Here is a 23,329-nt window from a genome sequence, read left to right as displayed (position 1 = left end):
CACGAATTACCGCAGTTGAAAGTCATATGTCTTCCTTTACAAACACTAACACCAATGTCTCTCACCTTCAATCTCAAGTGTCTGCCCTCCAACGCCAAGTCGAGGATCTTGAAAACCGTAATAGGCGGAACAACCTGCGTATTTATGGTCTGGTGGAGGGATCAGAGGGGTCGGATCCTCCTACCTTCTTTAAAACTTTTCTACCCAAGATTCTCCATATGCCAGAAGGCACCGCTCTCAACATTCAACGAGCCCATAGGTTAGGACGTCTTCCATCGAGTGCATCTTCTTCTCAGAGGCCGAGAGGTGTCATTTTGTACTTTTTGGAGTACACGGACTTGCTAAAGGTTTTGTCAGCGGCTAAATCCTCTCAACGAGTCACCTGGTCCGGCGCCACTTTGTTTTTCGCTCAAGATTATGCCAAGTCCACAGCCAACAGACGTAAGGCCTTTCTTGATATGAGACCTACTCTTCGTGCCATGGGAGCGCGTTATGGTCTTTTTCACCCCTGCCTCTTTAAGGTCACGTTTAATAACAAGACGACATCCTATGAAGATCCGCAGCAGTTACAGAGTTTCATAAACTTTCACAGGACGGAGAACATGGAAGCTTCGGGACCCTCGTCTTTAAATGCTACTTGATGTTCTGATATTTTTCTTATGGTTCTTTCATTCATTGCTTCTCTTTATCACCGTCCCTCATGTATTCTTTGGTGTTCTTTTGTAGCTTGGATGGTCTTCTTAATTTGAGTTGGTACCTAATCGTTTTGTTCTGTTTTAACTCTCCTATTCTTCATCGCTTACTGTGCTAAATAGTTTTTACGTTTTTGTTTTTTGTTCTCTCTCGCATCCGTAGATATCCTATTTTATTGGCGTTTTCCCCCTCGTCCTCCGTCTGGTCAGCCTGGATGGGCTGTCTGTCTCGTGTGGCTTCTTCCCCTCCCCCTTGTTCTCTTGGATCTTCTTCATGTAAGTATGCCTTTTGTTCATATTCTACTTTTATGCTTTTTTTGCTGTCTTCTGCCATTGTTCCTCTCCTCTTTTTCTTTTTCTTTTTTCCTTTTCTTTTCTTCCCGCTTACACCTCCCTCATTCTATCCTCTTCTCCCTTTCTTTGGTCATTCGCAAATCCATATTCCTTGCTTATGTTTCTTATCCCTTATCGAATTTCTTAATATTATTGTTTTTAATCTCTTCCTCTCCTATCTTCTCCTTTGTACACTTCTGAGTTCTCATTTCTCTACTCTTCTCATTCTCAACCCTATTTATCGCATTGTATGTTCATGGTTTTTGACTTCAATCTCATCCAGTCAAGTTCAGAGTTATCACATGGAATGTTAAAGGATTGAACAATCCCATTAAAAGACAACGAGTTCTTTCCCACTTAGCAAAGTTAAAAACTGATGTTGCTTTCCTTCAGGAAACCCACCTTCCTGAGGCTGAAGCATCTAAATTAAAAAGATGTTGGGTAGGTAATGTGTTTTCTTCTCCAGCTTTAGGTAAGAAAAATGGTGTTCTTATTCTCACTCATAAAAAGTTTAATGTATCGGTGATTTCTCAAGAAACTGATTCTGAAGGTCGTTGGTTAATTGTTAAATTACTTATTGACAAAATACCAGTGGTTTTCTTCAACGTTTATGCTCCAGTTTCAGTTGACAATGTTTTTTGGTTACATATTTCTGATAAGTTGCTCTCCCTTACAGACGATTATATTGTTTTTGGGGGTGATTGTAATCAAGTTTGTGATCCCATTTTAGATAGGAATTCCCCAGTCAGATTTGTAAATAACAAAATGCACTCACAATTTGCTTCCACCATTCGTCAAAAGTCTTTAGTTGACATCTGGAGATTGTGTCACCCTGATCTCCGTGAATATAGCTTTTTCTCCCCCCCACACAAATCACAATCTCGTATTGACTACCTCTTTTTAAGTAAACCTCTAACGCAACACGTACTTCAATCAGAAATAGGGTCCATTTTAATTTCAGACCATGCCCCGGTTTCTGTTGATTTTGACCTTCTTCCTCACACCCCATGTGCTGGACGTTGGCGTTTTAATAATTCGCTGCTTGCAGATCCTAATTTTTCCAGCCAGTTCAGTTCTTTTGCGTCGGAATTCTTCACCATAAACACTACTCATGATTCCTCCCCTGCTATGATTTGGGATTCTTTTAAGGCAGCTGCCAGAGGCTTTATCATTAACTTTGTTTCTCAGAAGAAAAAAGTTTTTGAGAAACATTCGGCTCAATTGCTTACCAAAATTAAAAAATTAGAATACGCCTATTACCACTCGTACTCTGAAGCTTCTTTGAAAGATCTTATCACTGCCAAAATTACCTTCAACAAAGCATCCACAGAAGCGGCCTCTTCTTATCTTCTGAAGAGTAGTGCTCGTTACTATGGAGGTCAGAATAAAATGGGGAAAGTACTGGCCAACTATCTAAAATCTCGGCGGGACAGAACTAGGATAGAGTCTCTGAAGGATTCCAATGGTGACATTCTTCTCAAGGATGAAGATATCTTAAATGAGTTTGTCTCCTTTTATAAAACTCTCTACACCCCTGAGGCCCAACCTCTTCAATCTGATCTTTCCTCCTACTTCCAATCCATCCCTTCTCCTCCCTCGCAACATATTGATTTTGATTCACTGCAGCTAGATATCACATTAGCAGAAATTTCTCATGTTGTATCGGTTTTGAGGCGAGGGAAAACCCCTGGCCCTGATGGATTTACCATTGAATTTTATGAACACTTTTCGAAACTCCTCCTTCCACAACTTCTTCTTTTGTTTACTTCTTTTATCGCAAACGGAACATCTCAAGGTACCTTCCAAGATGCTATGATCTGCCTAATCCCCAAAGAAGGCAAAGATCCCTCTTTCTGTAAAAATTATCGCCCGATATCTTTAGTGAACACGGATTATAAAATTTTTGCTAAAATTCTTGCCTTACGTATTGACCCAATCTTACCTGAGCTTCTTGGTTCGGAACAATCGGGCTTTGTAAAAGGTCGCTTATCCTCTGATAATTCTAGAGTCTTTTTTAACATTCTTAGCAAGGCCTCTTCCTTAGACTACCCGCTTGCTGCCATAGCTTTAGACGCCGAAAAGGCTTTTGATAGGATTGGTTGGGACTTTATGTTCCATGCTCTTCAGTGGATAGGGTTTCCCTCTACGTTAATTTCCTTGATTTCTCTCTTGTACTCTGGTCCTAAGGCGTCTATTTTTGCTAATGGTAAGGTCTCCGATTATTTTTCTCTTTCAAGAGGTGTACGGCAGGGTTGCCCCCTATCCCCTCTCCTATTTGTAGTGGCATTAGAACCTTTCCTTACCAAAATTAGACAGGACTCCCTAATTACAGGATTCCATTTAGGCTCCCGCCAAGTCAAAATGTCTGTTTATGCAGATGATATTCTTTTATACTGCTCCAATCCCGATGCTTCTCTTCCTCCTTTCCTTTCCCAAGTAGATGCGTTTTCAAAACTTTCAGGATACCGCCTAAATCGTGATAAATGTGAAGTCTTACCCCTCAATGTTTTGTGTCTCAAACACTATTTTGATCATACCGGTTTTTCCTGGCAATCCTCTAAATTAAAATATTTAGGATTATGGTTCTCCCCGTCTATCTCCGAAACTCTTAAACACAATTTTGATTACATTACTAAGAAGCTAAAAGATTCTATTACCAAGTGGCACCCTCTTTTTCTCTCTTGGTGGGGTAGGTTAGACTCTATTAAGATGATGCTTGCTCCCGTCATTTTATATTCTCTCTCAATGATTCCTGTACACATCCCAGATTATTACTTTAAGATATTAGATCGCACTTTACTAAAATTCCTCTGGAAAGGTAAGCACCCTCGGATAGCCTTATCTACTCTCAAAAAAGATAAATTAAATGGTGGGCTTAAGTTTCCTGACTTTAAATCTTATCACCACGCATTTTCCCTAAAACAAGCCTCTTCATGGCTTTCCTCGGACCTTCCTACCTATCCTCCAATTTGGCTTAGCATCGAGAAGTTTTTCACTTCCCCCTTCGCCTTTTTGGAATCCCTTGCTTTCTCTGCGCACACTTCTTCTTTGCGTCATCCTGTTATCTCTCACACGCGAAAACTTTTAACTCCTCTCCTACCAGCCTCTTATCCCTCACTTAACTCACTTTCTCAACAACCTATTTGGCACAATAAATTACTACGTATTAAAAATCGTGCTTTCTACTGGAAGATATGGCACTCCAAGGGCTTGAAGTGGATCTCCCAACTCTTGATGGATGGTGCACCTCTATCCTTCTCAGTCCTCAAATCTAACTTTGCCCTTCCTAATTCCTGTAAGAAGCAATATGACCTTCTGCTTCCCTCTCTTCGCCAATATCTTTCATCGCTCCCACCTTCTCCAAATCTCCCTACCACTTGCTCTACATTGTTTCCATTGATAGACGCTTCCCCTTCTGCATCTTCCCTCTACAATGGTCTCTTATCTCTTGCAACGCGGTGCAAAACAAGGACTGAGCTGGCATGGGAAAAAGATTTATTACAATCCTGGTCTGTCTCTTTGTGGGATAAGCTGTGGTTAAAGATCCATAAAACTTCACGAGCGGCCAATACTACTCAGACTCTTTATTTTGTATACCAGCGTGCATTATATTCACCCGCACAATTGGCTTCCTTTTCTTCCACCACTTCATCACTGCTGGTCCTGCTCATGTTTAAAGGCTGACTTAAAACACATGCTATTTGATTGCCCTAACATTGCTAAATTCTGGCTCTTAGTTTGGTCTCAAATTAACAAGATATTTAACACTAAAGTTCCTTTTTCCCTCTCAAATATATTCCTTGGTTCCTTATCCCCCTCATGGCCTCAACCTTCGCCACACTGTCAGTTAATAGATTTGTTAATTGCTATAGCCTTACATCTAATCACCTTGAATTGGAAACACGCGGATAAAGTCACTTACAGAGCCTGGTGGAACGCCATCTGTTTTAATCACAGACTTGACACCAACTATGTTACCCCTATATCACTAGCAATTAAAAGGGATTTGTTATGGCTCCCTCTCACTACATATTTATCTGCTTCCCCCCCTTCGAATACTTCCATTACTGCTAGTGTCAGAACATCGGACGATGTCCGCAAACCGCCTTGATTTAGTTTCGTTGTCTTTTGTTTGAATAATTTATTATTATTTCTTGCATACTCTACTCCTCCCATTATATCACTATATGCGTTTTAGAGTTTTAAAATACATGCAATGTAATGCTTCATTTTACCTCTTTTGTTGCCCTCGATTCCTCTGAACTCTCTCCAATGAAATTCATATTGCTCCCCCCCCCCCTTTTTTCTTCCTCTTTCTCCCCTTTTTCTTTTCTAGGACATCGTGTTTATTGTACCCTTTATGCTTAATATCCTTTATTGTTCATATCATAATTACTCATGTTGTCTGACCGGATTTTGATTGTACATTGTATTTTCTTGCTGGTCTCAATAAACTTAAACTTAAAAAAAAAAAAAAAAAAGTTGTTATTCAACATGAGGCACAATCCAAATGACATTTTGAATCAATTTTTTTACAGTCCAAAAAATCAATTTTCTGATGAAAAACGACGACCCGTGACCTGTCGAAATTTCTCCAGGTGGTCAGAAATGGTAATTTTTTAATGTTAAATGTTTAGACTGTAAATGACTATTGCATGTGAATTATCACTTTTGGAACTAGAATAATTGTGTTTATAGTCATTTTAATGCCTGAAATTGGTCAAAATAGGAGCGTCTTAGTAGTAGAAAAAGTCTGCAAAAATGGCAATTTTGGTCAAATTGAGGTTTTAAAAAGTAGTTATTCAACATGTGGAACAATCCAAATGACATTTTGAATCAGTTTTTCTACAGTCCAAAAAATCAATTTTCCTATGAAAAACGATGACCCGTGTCCTGTCGAAATTTCTGCAGATGGTCAGAAATGGTAATTTTTTCATGTTTACATTTTTTTACTGTAAATGACTATTGCATGTGAATGATCACTTTTGGAACTAAAATTAGTGTGTTTAGAGTCATTTTAATGCCTGAAATTGGTCGAAATAGAAGCTTCGGAGTAGGAGAAAAAGTCTGCAAAAATGGCAATTTTGGTCACATTGGGGCTTTAACAAGTAGTTATTCAACATGAGGCACAATGCAAATGACATTTTGAATCAATTTTTCTACAGTCCAAAAAATCAATTTTCTGATGAAAAATGATGACCCGTGACCTGTCGAAATTTCTCCAGATGGTCAGAAATGCTAATTTTTTAATGTTTAAGTTTTTTGACTGTAAATGACTATTGCATGTGAATTATCACTTTTGGAACTAAAATAAGTGGGTTTAGAGTCATTTTAATGCCTGAAATTGGTCGAAATAGAAGCTTCGGAGTAGGAGAAAAAGTATGTAAAAATGGCAATTTTGGTCAAATTGAGGCTTTAAAAATTAATCATTCAACATGAGGCACAATCCAAATGACATTTTGAATCAATTTTTCTACAGTCCAAAAAATCAATTTTCTGATGAAAAACGATGACCCGTGACCTGTCGAAATTTCTCCAGATGGTCAGAAATGGTAATTTTTTAATGTTAAATGTTTTGAGTGTAAATGACTATTGCATGTGAATTAGAAATCTTGGAACTAAAATAAGTGTGTTTAGAGTCATTTTAATGCCTGAAATTGAAGCTTCTGAGTAGGAGAGATAGTCTGTAAAAATGGCAATTTTGGTCAAATTGAGGCTTTAAAAAGTAGTTATTCAACATGAGGCACAAATCAAATGACATTTTGAATCAATTTTTTTACAGTCCAAAAAATCAATTTTCTGATGAAAAACGACGACCCGTGACCTGTCGGAATTTCTCCAGGTGGTCAGAAATCGTAATTTTTTAATGTTAAATGTTTAGACTGTAAATGACTATTGCATGTGAATTATCACTTTTGGAACTAGAATAATTGTGTTTATAGTCATTTTAATGCCTGAAATTGGTCAAAATAGGAGCGTCTTAGTAGTAGAAAAAGTCTGCAAAAATGGCAATTTTGGTCAAATTGAGGTTTTAAAAAGTAGTTATTCAACATGTGGAACAATCCAAATGACATTTTGAATCAGTTTTTCTACAGTCCAAAAAATCAATTTTCCTATGAAAATTGATGACCCGTGTCCTGTCGAAATTTCTGCAGATGGTCAGAAATGGTAATTTTTTCATGTTTACATTTTTTTACTGTAAATGACTATTGCATGTGAATGATCACTTTTGGAACTAAAATGAGTGTGTTTAGAGTCATTTTAATGCCTGAAATTGGTCGAAATAGAAGCTTCGGAGTAGGAGAAAAAGTATGTAAAAATTGCAATTTTGGTCAAATTGAGGCTTTAAAATTAATTATTCAACATGAGGCACAAAACAAATGAAATTTTGAATCAATTTTTCTACAGTCCAAAAAATCAATTTTCTGATGAAAAACGATGACCCGTGACCTGTTGAAATTTCTTCAAATGGTCAGAAATGGTAATTTTTTAATGTTGATTTTTTTTACTGTAAATGACTATTGGATGTGAATTATCACTTTTGGAACTAAAATAAGTGGGTTTAGAGTCATTTTAATGCCTGAAATTGGTCAAAATAGAAGCTTCTGAGAAGGAGAAAAAGTCTGTAAAAATGGCAATTTTGGTCACATTGAGGTTTTAAAAAGTAGATATTCAACATGAGGCACAATCCAAATGACATTTTGAATCAATTTTCCTACAGTCCAAAAAATCAATTTTGTGATGAAAAACGATGACCCGTGACCTGTCGAAATTTCTCCAGATGGTCAGAAATGGTAATTTTTTAATGTTAAATGTTTTGACTGTAAATGACTATTGCATGTGAATTATAAATCTTGGAACTAAAATAAGTGTTTTTAGAGTCATTTTAATGCCTGAAATTGGTCAAAATAGAAGCTGCTAAGTAGCAGAAATAGTCTGTAAAAATGGAAATTTTGGTCACATTGGGGATTTAAAAAGTAGTTATTCAAAATGAGGCACAATCCAAATTACATTTTGAATACATTTTTCTACAGACCCAAAAAATCAATTTTCTGATGAAAAACGATGATCCGTGACCTGTCGAAATTTCTCCAGATGGACAGAAATGGTAATTTTTTAATGTTGAATTTTTTTACTGTAAATGACTATTGGATGTGAATTATCACTTTTGGAACTGAAATAAGTGTGTTTAGTGTCATTTTAATGCCTGAATTTGGTCGAAATTAAAGCTTCTGAGTCGGAGAAATAGTCTGTAAAAATGGCAATTTTGGTCCCATTGAGGCTTTAAAAAGTAGTTATTCAACATGAGGCACAATCCAAATGACATTTTGAATCAATTTTTTTACAGTCCAAAAAATCAATTTTCTGATGAAAAACGACGACCCGTGACCTGTCGAAATTTCTCCAGGTGGTCAGAAATGGTCATTTTTTAATGTTAAATGTTTTGACTGTAAATGACTATTGGATGTGAATTATCACATTTGGAACTAAAATAATTGTGTTTATAGTCATTTTAATGCCTGAAATTGGTCAAAATAGGAGCGTCTTAGTAGTAGAAAAAGTCTGCAAAAATGGCAATTTTGGTCAAATTGAGGTTTTAAAAAGTAGTTATTCAACATGTGGAACAATCCAAATGACATTTTGAATCAGTTTTTCTACAGTCCAAAAAATCAATTTTCCTATGAAAAACGATGACCCGTGTCCTGTCGAAATTTCTGCAGATGGTCAGAAATGGTAATTTTTTCATGTTTACATTTTTTTACTGTAAATGACTATTGCATGTGAATGATCACTTTTGGAACTAAAATTAGTGTGTTTAGAGTCATTTTAATGCCTGAAATTGGTCGAAATAGAAGCTTCGGAGTAGGAGAAAAAGTATGTAAAAATGGCAATTTTGGTCAAATTGAGGCTTTAAAAATTAGTTATTCAACATGAGGCACAATCCAAATGACATTTTGAATCAATTTTTCTACAGTCCAAAAAATAAATTTTCTGATGAAAAACTGATGACCCGTGACCTGTCGAAATTTCTCCAGATGGTCAGAAATGCTAATTTTTTAATGTTTAAGTTTTTTGACTGTAAATGACTATTGCATGTGAATTATCACTTTTGGAACTAAAATAAGTGGGTTTAGAGTCATTTTAATGCCTGAAATTGGTCGAAATAGAAGCTTCGGAGTAGGAGAAAAAGTATGTAAAAATGGCAATTTTGGTCAAATTGAGGCTTTAAAAATTAGTTATTCAACATGAGGCACAATCCAAATGACATTTTGAATCAATTTTTCTACAGTCCAAAAAATCAATTTTCTGATGAAAAACGATGACCCGTGACCTGTCGAAATTTCTCCAGGTGGTCAGAAATGGTAATTTTTTAATGTTAAATGTTTAGACTGTAAATGACTATTGCATGTGAATTATCACTTTTGGAACTAGAATATTTGTGTTTAGAGTCATTTTAATGCCTGAAATTGGTAGAAATAGAAGCTTCTGAGTAGGAGAAAAAGTCTGTAAAAATGGCAATTTTGGTCACATTGGGGCTTTAAAAAGTAGTTATTCAAAATGAGGCACAATCCAAATGACATTTTGAATCAATTTTTTTACAGTCCAAAGAATCAATTTTCTGATGAAAAACGATGACCCGTGACCTGTCGAAATTTCTTCAAATGGTCAGAAATGAGAATTTTTATTAATGTTGAATTTTTTTTACTGTAAATGACGATTGGATGTTAATTATCACTTTTGGAACTAAAATAAGTGTGTTTAGAGTCATTTTAATGCCTGAATTTGGTCGAAATTAAAGCTTCCGAGTCGGAGAAATAGTCTGTAAAAATTGCAATTTTGGTCCCATTGAGGCTTTAAAAAGTAGTTATTCAACATGAGGCACAATCCAAATGACATTTTGAATCAATTTTTTTACAGTCCAAACAATCAATTTTCTGATGAAAAACGATGACCCGTGACCTGTCAAAATTTCTCCAGATGGTCAGAAATGGTCATTTTTTAATGTTAAATGTTTTGACTGTAAATGACTATTGCATGTGAATTAGAAATCTTGGAACTAAAATAAGTGTTTTAGAGTCATTTTAATGCCTGAAATTGGTCGAAATTTAAGCTTCTGAGTTGGAAAAATAGTCTGTAAAAATGGCAATTTTGGTCACATTGTGGGTTTAAAAAGTAGTTATTCAAAATGAGGCACAATCCAAATGACATTTTGAATCAATTTTTTTACAGTCCAAAAAATCATTTTTCTGATGAAAAACGACGACCCGTGCCCTGTCGAAATTTCTCCAGATGGTCAGAAATGGGAATTTTTTAATATTTAATTTTTTGACTGTATATGACTATTGCATGTGAATTAGAAATCTTGCAACTAAAATAAGTGTGTTTAGAGTCATTTTAATGCCTTAAATCTACGAAATAGAAGCTTCTGTGTAGGAGAAATAGTCTGTAAAAATGGCAATTTTGGTCACATTGAGGCTTTAAAAAGTAGTTATTCAACATGAGGCACAATCCAAATGACATTTTGAATCAATTTTTCAACAGTCCAAAAAATCAATGTTCTGATGAAAAACGATGACCCGTGACCTGTCGAAATTTCTCCAGATGGTCAGAAATGGTAATTTTTTAATGTTTAGGTTTTTTGACTGTAAATGACTATTGCATGTGAATTATCACTTTTGGAACTAAAATAAGTGTGTTTAGAGTCATTTTGATGCCTGAAATTGGTAGAAATAGAAGCTTCTGAGTAGGAGAAAAAGTCTGTAAAAATGGCAATTTTGGTCACCTTGGGGCTTTAAAAAGTAGTTATTCAAAATGAGGCACAATCCAAATGACATTTTGAATACATTTTTCTACAGTCCAAAAAATCAATTTTCTGATGAAAAACGATCACCCGTGACCTGTTGAAATTTCTTCAAATGGTCAGAAATGGTAATTTTTTAAGGTTGAATTTTTTTACTGTAAATGACTATTGGATGTGAATTATCACTTTTGGAACTACAATAAGTGTGTCTAGAGTCATATTAATGCCTGAAATTGGTCAAAATAGAAGCGTCTGAGAAGGAGAAAAAGTCTGTAAAAATGGCAATTTTGGTCACATTGAGGTTTTAAAAAGTAGATATTCAACATGAGGCACAATCCAAATGACATTTTGAATCAATTTTCCTACAGTCCAAAAAATCAATTTTGTGATGAAAAACGATGACCCGTGACCTGTCGAAATTTCTCCAGATGGTCAGAAATGGTAATTTTTTAATGTTAAATGTTTTGACTGTAAATGACTATTGCATGTGAATTATAAATCTTGGAACTAAAATAAGTGTTTTTAGAGTCATTTTAATGCCTGAAATTGGTCAAAATAGAAGCTGCTAAGTAGCAGAAATAGTCTGTAAAAATGGAAATTTTGGTCACATTGGGGATTTAAAAAGTAGTTATTCAAAATGAGGCACAATCCAAATGACATTTTGAATACATTTTTCTACAGACCCAAAAATCAATTTTCTGATGAAAAACGATGATCCGTGACCTGTCGAAATTTCTCCAGATGGACAGAAATGGTAATTTTTTAATGTTGAATTTTGTTACTGTAAGTGACTATTGGATGTGAATTATCACTTTTTGGACTGCAATAAGTGTGTTTAGAGTCATTTTAATGCCTGAATTTGGTCAAAATTAAAGCTTCTGAGTCGGAGAAATAGTCTGTAAAAATGGCAATTTTGGTCCCATTGAGGCTTTAAAAAGTAGTTATTCAACATGAGGCACAATCCAAATGACATTTTGAATCAATTTTTTTACAGTCCAAAAAATCAATTTTCTGATGAAAAACGACGACCCGTGACCTGTCGAAATTTCTCCAGGTGGTCAGAAACGGTAATTTTTTAATGTTAAATGTTTAGACTGTAAATGACTATTGCATGTGAATTATCACTTTTGGAACTAGAATAATTGTGTTTATAGTCATTTTAATGCCTGAAATTGGTCAAAATAGGAGCGTCTTAGTAGAAGAAAAAGTCTGCAAAAATGGCAATTTTGGTCAAATTGAGGTTTTAAAAAGTAGTTATTCAACATGTGGAACAATCCAAATGACATTTTGAATCAGTTTTTCTACAGTCCAAAAAATCAATTTTCCTATGAAAAACGATGACCCGTGTCCTGTCGAAATTTCTGCAGATGGTCAGAAATGGTAATTTTTTCATGTTTACATTTTTTTACTGTAAATGACTAGTGCATGTGAATGATCACTTTTGGAACTAAAATTAGTGTGTTTAGAGTTATTTTAATGCCTGAAATTGGTCGAAATAGAAGCTTCGGAGTAGGAGAAAAAGTCTGCAAAAATGGCAATTTTGGTCACATTGGGGCTTTAACAAGTAGTTATTCAACATGAGGCACAATGCAAATGACATTTTGAATCAATTTTTCTACAGTCCAAAAAATCAATTTTCTGATGAAAAATGATGACCCGTGACCTGTCGAAATTTCTCCAGATGGTCATAAATGCTAATTTTTTAATGTTTAAGTTTTTTGACTGTAAATGACTATTGCATGTGAATTATCACATTTGGAACTAAAATAATTGTGTTTATAGTCATTTTAATGCCTGAAATTGGTCGAAATAGAAGCTTCTGAGTAGGAGAAATAGTCTGTAAAAATGGCAATTTTGGTCACATTGAGGCTTTAAAAAGTAGTTATTCAACATGAGGCACAATCCAAAAGACATTTTGAATCAATTTTTCTACAGTCCAAAAAATCAATGTTCTGATGAAAAACAATGACCCGTGACCTATCGAAATTTCTCCAGGTGGTCAGAAATTGTAATTCTTTAATGTTTAATTTTTTTTACTGTAAATGACTATTGCATGTGAATTATTACTTTTAGAACTAAAATAAGTGTGTTTAGAGTCATTTTAATGCCTGAAATTGGTAGAAATAGAAGCTTCTGAGTAGGAGAAAAAGTCTGTAAAAATGGCAATTTTGGTCACATTGGGGCTTTAAAAAGTAGTTATTCAAAATGAGGCACAATCCAAATGACATTTTGAATCAATTTTTCTACAGTCCAAAAATTCAATGTTCTGATGAAAAACGATGACCCGTGACCTGTCGAAATTTCTTCAAATGGTCAAAAATGGTAATTTTTTAATGTTGAATTTTTTTACTGTAAATGACTATTGGATGTTAATTATCACTTTTGGAACTAAAATAAGTGTGTTTAGAGTCATTTTAATGCCTGAATTTGGACGAAATTAAAGCTTCCGAGTCGGAGAAATAGTCTGTAAAAATGGCAATTTTGGTCCCATTGAGGCTTTAAAAAGTAGTTATTCAACATGAGGCACAATCCAAATGACATTTTGAATCAATTTTTTTACAGTCCAAAAAATCAATTTTCTGATGAAAAACGACGACCCGTGACCTGTCGAAATTTCTCCAGGTGGTCAGAAATGGTAATTTTTTAATGTTAAATGTTTAGACTGTAAATGACTATTGCAAGTGAGTTATCACTTTTGAAACTAGAATAATTGTGTTTATAGTCATTTTAATGCCTGAAATTGGTCAAAATAGGAGCGTCTTAGTAGTAGAAAAAGTCTGCAAAAATGGCAATTTTGGTCAAATTGAGGTTTTAAAAAGTAGTTATTCAACATGTGGAACAATCCAAATGACATTTTGAATCAGATTTTCTACAGTCCAAAAAATCAATTTTCCTATGAAAAACGATGACCCGTGTCCTGTCGAAATTTCTGCAGATGGTCAGAAATGGTAATTTTTTCATGTTTACATTTTTTTACTGTAAATGACTATTGCATGTGAATGATCACTTTTGGAACTAAAATTAGTGTGTTTAGAGTTATTTTAATGCCTGAAATTGGTCGAAATAGAAGCTTCGGAGTAGGAGAAAAAGTCTGCAAAAATGGCAATTTTGGTCACATTGGGGCTTTAACAAGTAGTTATTCAACATGAGGCACAATGCAAATGACATTTTGAATCAATTTTTCTACAGTCCAAAAAATCAATTTTCTGATGAAAAATGATGACCCGTGACCTGTCGAAATTTCTCCAGATGGTCAGAAATGCTAATTTTTTAATGTTTAAGTTTTTTGACTGTAAATGACTATTGCATGTGAATTATCACTTTTGGAACCAAAATAAGTGGGTTTAGAGTCATTTTAATGCCTGAAATTGGTCGAAATAGAAGCTTCGCAGTAGGAGAAAAAGTATGTAAAAATGGCAATTTTGGTCAAATTGAGGCTTTAAAAATTAATTATTCAACATGAGGCACAATCCAAATGACATTTTGAATCAAGTTTTTCTACAGTCCAAAAAATCAATTTTCTGATGAAAAACGATGACCCATGACCTGTCGAAATTTCTCCAGATGGTCAGAAATGGTAATTTTTTAATGTTAAATGTTTTGAGTGTAAATGACTATTGCATGTGAATTAGAAATCTTGGAACTAAAATAAGTGTGTTTAGAGTCATTTTAATGCCTGAAATTGAAGCTTCTGAGTAGGAGAGATAGTCTGTAAAAATGGCAATTTTGGTCAAATTGAGGCTTTAAAAAGTAGTTATTCAACATGAGGCACAAATCAAATGACATTTTGAATCAATTTTTTTACAGTCCAAAAAATCAATTTTCTGATGAAAAACGACGACCCGTGACCTGTCGAAATTTCTCCAGGTGGTCAGAAATTGTAATTCTTTAATGTTTAATTTTTTTACTGTAAATGACTATTGCATGTGAATTATTACTTTTAGAACTAAAATAAGTGTGTTTAGAGTTATTTGAATGCCTGAAATTGGTAGAAATAGAAGCTTCTGAGTAGGAGAAAAAGTCTGTAAAAATGGCAATTTTGGTCACATTGGGGCTTTAAAAAGTAGTTATTCAAAATGAGGCACAATCCAAATGACATTTTGAATCAATTTTTCTACAGTCCAAAAAATCAATGTTCTGATGAAAAACGATGACCCGTGACCTGTCGAAATTTCTTCAAATGGTCAGAAATGGTAATTTTTTAATGTTGAATTTTTTTACTGTAAATGACTATTGGATGTTAATTATCACTTTTGGAACTAAAATAAGTGTGTTTAGAGTCATTTTAATGCCTGAATTTGGACGAAATAAAAGCTTCCGAGTCGGAGAAATAGTCTGTAAAAATGGCAATTTTGGTCCCATTGAGGCTTTAAAAAGTAGTTATTCAACATGAGGCACAATCCAAATGACATTTTGAATCAATTTTTTTACAGTCCAAAAAATCAATTTTCTGATGAAAAACGACGACCCGTGACCTGTCGAAATTTCTCCAGGTGGTCAGAAATGGTCATTTTTTAATGTTAAATGTTTTGACTGTAAATGACTATTGGATGTGAATTATCACATTTGGAACTAAAATAATTGTGTTTATAGTCATTTTAATGCCTGAAATTGGTCAAAATAGAAGCGTCTTTGTAGGAGAAAAAGTCTGTAAAAATGGCAATTTTGGTCAAATTGAGGCTTTAAAAAGTAGTTATTCAACATGAGGCACAATCCAAATGACATTTTGAATCAATTTTTTTACAGTCCAAAAAATCAATTTTCTGATGAAAAACGACGACCTGTGACCTGTCGAAATTTTTCCAGGTGGTCAGAAATGGTAATTTTTTAATGTTAAATGTTTAGACTGTAAATGACTATTGCATGTGAATTATCACTTTTGGAACTAGAATAATTGTGTTTATAGTCATTTTAATGCCTGAAATTGGTCAAAATAGAAGCGTCTGAGAAGTAGAAAAAGTCTGTAAAAATGGCAATTTTGGTCAAATTGAGGTTTTAAAAAGTAGTTATTCAACATGAGGAACAATCCAAATGGCATTTTGAATCAGTTTTTCTACAGTCCAAAAAATCAATTTTCCTATGAAAAACGATGACCCGTGTCCTGTCGAAATTTCTGCAGATGGTCAGAAATGGTAATTTTTTCATGTTTACATTTTTTTACTGTAAATGACTATTGCATGTGAATGATCACTTTTGGAACTAAAACTAGTGTGTTTAGAGTCATTTTAATGCCTGAAATTGGTCGAAATAGAAGCTTCGGAGTAGGAGAAAAAGTATGTAAAAATGGCAATTTTGGTCAAATTGAGGCTTTAAAAATTAGTTATTCAACATGAGGCACAATCCAAATGACATTTTGAATCAATTTTTCTACAGTCCAAAAAATCAATTTTCTGATGAAAAACTGATGACCCGTGACCTGTCGAAATTTCTCCAGATGGTCAGAAATGCTAATTTTTTAATGTTTAAGTTTTTTGACTGTAAATGACTATTGCATGTGAATTATCACTTTTGGAACTAAAATAAGTGGGTTTAGAGTCATTTTAATACCTGAAATTGGTCGAAATAGAAGCTTTGGAGTAGGAGAAAAAGTATGTAAAAATGGCAATTTTGGTCAAATTGAGGTTTTAAAAAGTAGTTATTCAACATGTGGAACAATCCAAATGACATTTTGAATCAGTTTTTCTACAGTCCAAAAAATCAATTTTCCTATGAAAAACGATGACCCGTGTCCTGTCGAAATTTCTGCAGATGGTCAGAAATGGTAATTTTTTCATGTTTACAATTTTTTTACTGTAAATGACTATTGCATGTGAATGATCACTTTTGGAACTAAAATTAGTGTGTTTAGAGTCATTTTAATGCCTGAAATTGGTCGAAATAGAAGCTTCGGAGTAGGAGAAAAAGTATGTAAAAATGGCAATTTTGGTCAAATTGAGGCTTTAAAAATTAGTTATTCAACATGAGGCACAATCCAAATGACATTTTGAATCAATTTTTCTACAGTCCAAAAAATCAATTTTCTGATGAAAAACTGATGACCCGTGACCTGTCGAAATTTCTCCAGATGGTCAGAAATGCTAATTTTTTAATGTTTAAGTTTTTTGACTGTAAATGACTATTGCATGTGAATTATCACTTTTGGAACTAAAATAAGTGGGTTTAGAGTCATTTTAATGCCTGAAATTGGTCGAAATAGAAGCTGCGGAGTAGGAGAAAAAGTATGTAAAAATGGCAATTTTGGTCAAATTGAGGCTTTAAAAATTAGTTATTCAACATGAGACACAATCCAAATGACATTTTGAATCAATTTTTCTACCGTCCAAAAAATCAATTTTCTGATGAAAAACGATGACCCGTGACCTGTCGAAATTTCTCCAGATGGTCAGAAATGGTAATTTTTTAATGTTTAAGTTTTTTTTACTGTAAATGACTATTGCATGTGAATTATCACTTTTGGAACTAAAATAAGTGTGTTTAGAGTCATTTTAATGTCTGAAATTGGTAGAAATAGAAGCTTCTGAGTAGGAGAAAAAGTCTGTAAAAATGGCAATTTTGGTCACATTGGGGCTTTAAAAAGTAGTTATTCAAAATGAGGCACAATCCAAATGACATTTTGAATACATTTTTCTACAGACCCAAAAAAATCAATTTTCTGATGAAAAACGATGATCCGTGACCTGTCGAAATTTCTCCAGATGGACAGAAATGGTAATTTTTTAATGTTGAATTTTTTTTACTGTAAATGACTATTGGATGTGAATTATCTCTTTTGGAACTGAAATAAGTGTGTTTAGAGTCATTTTAATGCCTGAATTTGGTCGAAATTAAAGCTTCTGAGTCGGAGAAATAGCCTGTAAAAATGGCAATTTTGGTCCCATTGAGGCTTTAAAAAGTAGTTATTCAACATGAGGCACAATCCAAATGACATTTTGAATCAATTTTTTTACAGTCCAAAAAATCAATTTTCTGATGAAAAACGACGACCCGTGACCTGTCGAAATTTCTCCAGATGGTCAGAAATGGTAATTTTTTAATGTTTAAGTTTTGTTTACTGTAAATGACTATTGCATGTGAATTATCACTTTTGGAACTAAAATAAGTGTGTTTAGAGTCATTTTAATGTCTGAAATTGGTAGAAATAGAAGCTTCTGAGTAGGAGAAAAAGTCTGTAAAAATGGCAATTTTGGTCACATTGGGGCTTTAAAAAGTAGTTATTCAAAATGAGGCACAATCCAAATGACATTTTGAATACATTTTTCTACAGTCCAAAAAATCAATTTTCTGATGAAAAACGATCACCCGTGACCTGTTGAAATTTCTTCAAATGGTCAGAAATGGTAATTTTTTAATGTTGAATTTTTTTACTGTAAATGACTATTGGATGTGAATTATCACTTTTGGAACTACAATAAGTGTGTCTAGAGTCATATTAATGCCTGAAATTGGTCAAAATAGAAGCTTCTGAGAAGGAGAAAAAGTCTGTAAAAATGGCAATTTTGGTCACATTGAGGTTTTACAAAGTAGATATTCAACATGAGGCACAATCCAAATGACATTTTGAATCAATTTTCCTACAGTCCAAAAAATCAATTTTGTGATGAAAAACGATGACCCGTGACCTGTCGAAATTTCTCCAGATGGTCAGAAATGGTAATTTTTTCATGTTAAATGTTTTGACTGTAAATGACTATTGCATGTGAATTATAAATCTTGGAACTAAAATAAGTGTTTTTAGAGTCATTTTAATGCCTGAAATTGGTCGAAATAGAAGCTGCTAAGTAGCAGAAATAGTCTGTAAAAATGGAAATTTTGGTCACATTGGGGATTTAAAAAGTAGTTATTCAAAATGAGGCACAATCCAAATGACATTTTGAATACATTTTTTTACAGTCCAAAAAATCAATTTTCTGATGAAAAACGATGATCCGTGACCTGTCGAAATTTCTCCAGGTGGTCAGAAATGGTCATTTTTTAATGTTGATTTTTTTACTGTAAATGACTATTGGATGTGAATTATCACTTTTGGAACTGAAATAAGTGTGTTTAGAGTCATTTTAATGCCTGAATTTGGTCGAAATTAAAGCTTCTGAGTCGGAGAAATAGTCTGTAAAAATGGCAATTTTGGTCCCATTGAGGCTTTAAAAAGTAGTTATTCAACATGAGGCACAATCCAAATGACATTTTGAATCAATTTTTTTACAGTCCAAAAAATCAATTTTCTGATGAAAAACGACGACCCGTGACCTGTCGAAATTTCTCCAGGTGGTCAGAAATGGTAATTTTTTAATGTTAAATGTTTAGACTGTAAATGACTATTGCATGTGAATTATCACTTTTGGAACTAGAATAATTGTGTTTATAGTCATTTTAATGCCTGAAATTGGTCAAAATAGGAGCGTCTTCGTAGTAGAAAAAGTCTGCAAAAATGGCAATTTTGGTCAAATTGAGGTTTTAAAAAGTAGTTATTCAACATATGGAACAATCCAAATGACATTTTGAATCAGTTTTTCTACAGTCCAAAAAATCAATTTTCCTATGAAAAACGATGACCCGTGTCCTGTCGAAATTTCTGCAGATGGTCAGAAATGGTAATTTTTTCATGTTTACATTTTTTTACTGTAAATGACTATTGCATGTGAATGATCACTTTTGGAACTAAAATTAGTGTGTTTAGAGTCATTTTAATGCATGAAATTGGTCGAAATAGAAGCTTCGGAGTAGGAGAAAAAGTCTGCAAAAATGGCAATTTTGGTCAAATTGAGGTTTTAAAAAGTAGTTATTCAACATGAGGCACAATGCAAATGACATTTTGAATCAATTTTTCTACAGTCCAAAAAATCAATTTTCTGATGAAAAATGATGACCCGTGACCTGTCGAAATTTCTCCAGATGGTCAGAAATGCTAATTTTTTAATGTTTAAGTTTTTTGACTGTAAATGACTATTGCATGTGAATTATCACTTTTGGAACTAACATAAGTGGGTTTAGAGTCATTTTAATGCCTGAAATTGGTCGAAATAGAAGCTTCGGAGTAGGAGAAAAAGTATGTAAAAATGGCAATTTTGGTCAAATTGAGGCTTTAAAAATTAATCATTCAACATGAGGCACAATCCAAATGACATTTTGAATCAATTTTTCTACAGTCCAAAAAATCAATTTTCTGATGAAAAACGATGACCCGTGACCTGTCGAAATTTCTCCAGATGGTCAGAAATGGTAATTTTTTAATGTTAAATGTTTTGAGTGTAAATGACTATTGCATGTGAATTAGAAATCTTGGAACTAAAATAAGTGTGTTTAGAGTCATTTTAATGCCTGAAATTGAAGCTTCTGAGTAGGAGAGATAGTCTGTAAAAATGGCAATTTTGGTCAAATTGAGGCTTTAAAAAGTAGTTATTCAACATGAGGCACAAATCAAATGACATTTTGAATCAATTTTTTTACAGTCCAAAAAATCAATTTTCTGATGAAAAACGACGACCCGTGACCTGTCGGAATTTCTCCAGGTGGTCAGAAATCGTAATTTTTTAATGTTAAATATTTTGACTGTAAATGACTATTGCATGTGAATTATCACATTTGGAACTAAAATAATTGTGTTTATAGTCATTTTAATGCCTGAAATTGGTCGAAATAGAAGCTTCTGAGTAGGAGCAATAGTCTGTAAAAATGGCAATTTTGGTCACATTGAGGCTTTAAAAAGTAGTTATTCAACATGAGGCACAATCCAAATGACATTTTGAATCAATTTTTTTACAGTCCAAAAAATCAATTTTCTGATGAAAAACGACGACCCGTGACCTGTCGAAATTTCTCCAGGTGGTCAGAAATGGTAATTTTTTAATGTTAAATGTTTAGACTGTAAATGACTATTGCAAGTGAGTTATCACTTTTGAAACTAGAATAATTGTGTTTATAGTCATTTTAATGCCTGAAATTGGTCAAAATAGGAGCGTCTTAGTAGTAGAAAAAGTCTGCAAAAATGGCAATTTTGGTCAAATTGAGGTTTTAAAAAGTAGTTATTCAACATGTGGAACAATCCAAATGACATTTTGAATCAGATTTTCTACAGTCCAAAAAATCAATTTTCCTATGAAAAACGATGACCCGTGTCCTGTCGAAATTTCTGCAGATGGTCAGAAATGGTAATTTTTTCATGTTTACATTTTTTTACTGTAAATGACTATTGCATGTGAATGATCACTTTTGGAACTAAAATTAGTGTGTTTAGAGTTATTTTAATGCCTGAAATTGGTCGAAATAGAAGCTTCGGAGTAGGAGAAAAAGTCTGCAAAAATGGCAATTTTGGTCACATTGGGGCTTTAACAAGTAGTTATTCAACATGAGGCACAATGCAAATGACATTTTGAATCAATTTTTCTACAGTCCAAAAAATCAATTTTCTGATGAAAAATGATGACCCGTGACCTGTCGAAATTTCTCCAGATGGTCAGAAATGCTAATTTTTTAATGTTTAAGTTTTTTGACTGTAAATGACTATTGCATGTGAATTATAACTTTTGGAACCAAAATAAGTGGGTTTAGAGTCATTTTAATGCTTGAAATTGGTCGAAATAGAAGCTTCGGAGTAGGAGAAAAAGTATGTAAAAATGGCAATTTTGGTCAAATTGAGGCTTTAAAAATTAATTATTCAACATGAGGCACAATCCAAATGACATTTTGAATCAATTTTTCTACAGTCCAAAAAATCAATTTTCTGATGAAAAACGATGACCCATGACCTGTCGAAATTTCTCCAGATGGTCAGAAATGGTAATTTTTTAATGTTAAATGTTTTGAGTGTAAATGACTATTGCATGTGAATTAGAAATCTTGGAACTAAAATAAGTGTGTTTAGAGTCATTTTAATGCCTGAAATTGAAGCTTCTGAGTAGGAGAGATAGTCTGTAAAAATGGCAATTTTGGTCAAATTGAGGCTTTAAAAAGTAGTTATTCAACATGAGGCACAAATCAAATGACATTTTGAATCAATTTTTTTACAGTCCAAAAAATCAATTTTCTGATGAAAAACGATGACCCGTGACCTGTCGAAATTTCTCCAGGTGGTCAGAAATGGTCATTTTTTAATGTTAAATGTTTTGACTGTAAATGACTATTGGATGTGAATTATCACATTTGGAACTAAAATAATTGTGTTTATAGTCATTTTAATGCCTGAAATTGGTCAAAATAGAAGCGTCTTTGTAGGAGAAAAAGTCTGTAAAAATGGCAATTTTGGTCAAATTGAGGCTTTAAAAAGTAGTTATTCAACATGAGGCACAATCCAAATGACATTTTGAATCAATTTTTTTACAGTCCAAAAAATCAATTTTCTGATGAAAAACGACGACCTGTGACCTGTCGAAATTTTTCCAGGTGGTCAGAAATGGTAATTTTTTAATGTTAAATGTTTAGACTGTAAATGACTATTGCATGTGAATTATCACTTTTGGAACTAGAATAATTGTGTTTATAGTCATTTTAATGCCTGAAATTGGTCAAAATAGAAGCGTCTGAGTAGTAGAAAAAGTCTGTAAAAATGGCAATTTTGGTCAAATTGAGGTTTTAAAAAGTAGTTATTCAACATGTGGAACAATCCAAATGACATTTTGAATCAGTTTTTCTACAGTCCAAAAAATCAATTTTCCTATGAAAAACGATGACCCGTGTCCTGTCGAAATTTCTGCAGATGGTCAGAAATGGTAATTTTTTCATGTTTACAATTTTTTACTGTAAATGACTATTGCATGTGAATGATCACTTTTGGAACTAAAATTAGTGTGTTTAGAGTCATTTTAATGTCTGAAATTGGTCGAAATAGAAGCTTCGGAGTAGGAGAAAAAGTATGTAAAAATGGCAATTTTGGTCAAATTGAGGCTTTAAAAATTAGTTATTCAACATGAGGCACAATCCAAATGACATTTTGAATCAATTTTTCTACAGTCCAAAAAATCAATTTTCTGATGAAAAACTGATGACCCGTGACCTGTCGAAATTTCTCCAGATGGTCAGAAATGCTAATTTTTTAATGTTTAAGTTTTTTGACTGTAAATGACTATTGCATGTGAATTATCACTTTTGGAACTAAAATAAGTGGGTTTAGAGTCATTTTAATGCCTGAAATTGGTCGAAATAGAAGCTGCGGAGTAGGAGAAAAAGTATGTAAAAATGGCAATTTTGGTCAAATTGAGGCTTTAAAAATTAGTTATTCAACATGAGGCACAATCCAAATGACATTTTGAATCAATTTTTCTACCGTCCAAAAAATCAATTTTCTGATGAAAAACGATGACCCGTGACCTGTCGAAATTTCTCCAGATGGTCAGAAATGGTAATTTTTTAATGTTTAAGTTTTTTTTACTGTAAATGACTATTGCATGTGAATTATCACTTTTGGAACTAAAATAAGTGTGTTTAGAGTCATTTTAATGTCTGAAATTGGTAGAAATAGAAGCTTCTGAGTAGGAGAAAAAGTCTGTAAAAATGGCAATTTTGGTCACAT

The sequence above is a fragment of the Triturus cristatus genome, chromosome 12 (genome assembly GCF_964204655.1).
Source record: "Triturus cristatus chromosome 12, aTriCri1.1, whole genome shotgun sequence".
Classification (NCBI taxonomy): domain Eukaryota; kingdom Metazoa; phylum Chordata; class Amphibia; order Caudata; family Salamandridae; genus Triturus; species Triturus cristatus.
Note: the sequence above shows the minus strand (reverse complement) of the source record.